Below are 1,211 nucleotides of genomic sequence, written 5' to 3'. Positions count from 1 at the left end.
GTGTGTGTGTGGCCCTCATCCCGGCACCGCCTGCCCCACCACGGAACATCACACCTGGACACTGATGAGCTCTGTGTTTGTGTGTGTGCACAGGGTACCTTTTGTTAGATGTCACATCAAGCTCCACCTGCTGGTGCTCACATCTCCTTGTTCACCTCCTCCAGGGCATCCTCCATGGTCAGTGGGGCAGGTCTGTGGCGCCTCATGTACTTCTATTGTGTCCGCACTGATAACATGATTGGCAATGGGTGTCGGGTCCACGTAGGCACCTCCCAGGGCAGGCCCCATGGCTGCCATACCGGCCAACTTGGTCCACTCATAGGTGAAGGTGGGGTCTGGCGTTTGCACAGCTGTGTCCTTCACAAGCACCCTTGTCACGTGCTTGCCCGACTTTTCCTAGACTCGGCTATTTGTGGAAGGTCTGTCTTTACACTTGAAGAGGATTCAGAGTGTCCAGTGTTCTGTCAAGAGACTCCTTGGAACGCGCAGTTGGCTCAGATGCCATCAGACTTGGAGAGTTTTCAAAATCCTCAGAATAAGCTGAACTGACTGTGTTCACCATGGGGCTTTCAGATGGTGGCTGCATGCTGGAAGTGCTGTCCTGCTGGATGGCAGGAGCTGAGCTGGCACTGAGATGCTCCGAGACCTCGCTCTCATCCCCTCTGCAGAGGTGGCCTTTCCCTGTGATGCCCAGCTCCTCGCCTGGGCCTGCTTGGGGCATCCGGCCCAGCGGACACCTCAGCTCTGAAGATTTTGCCAGCTGTTTTCTCTCTCTGAGCACTTTCTTCTTCCTGTTCCAAATCGGAGTTCTCACTGACAACTGGAGACAGATCATCAAGCTATAAAATATTTATTCTAAACTCGTCGAGGCTGTTATCAGCACCTTCTGAGACTGGTTCATCCACTGGCTCAGCCTCACTCCTTCCAGGGGAGGATGCAAGCTTGACGTGCCCCATTCTTAAAGACGCTGATTCTGAAAAGGCACCTGTGATGGAAACTGAGGGCGTGTGGGAGGTGGTGTCACCGGAAACGTGACTCTGTGGGGAGTCTGCTGTTGAGTGAGCGCTGTGAAGGGTTCTCTCTGCTGCCAGGGAGGTTGGCAGGTGTGATTTCTGAGACGGCTTTGCGCTGGAGAGTTCCACACTGGGTACAGTAAATGCTCTTGGCTGAGATGGGACCGAAAATAGTTTTCTTTCTTCTTCCTCACTGAT

General features: G+C 53.8%; 1 pseudogene; it reads right to left on the bottom strand.

The window, feature by feature from the left end:
- Positions 1–6: 6 nt before the first annotated feature.
- Positions 7–1,208, bottom strand: LOC108525809 (uncharacterized protein C19orf44-like; annotated as a pseudogene).
- Between the last annotated feature and the right edge of the window lie 3 nt (positions 1,209–1,211).

Source organism: Rhinopithecus bieti, unplaced genomic scaffold (genome assembly GCF_001698545.2).
Source record: "Rhinopithecus bieti isolate Rb0 unplaced genomic scaffold, ASM169854v2 scaffold_9122, whole genome shotgun sequence".
NCBI lineage: Eukaryota > Metazoa > Chordata > Mammalia > Primates > Cercopithecidae > Rhinopithecus > Rhinopithecus bieti.
Note: the sequence above shows the minus strand (reverse complement) of the source record. Positions and strands in the feature narration are given on the sequence as shown.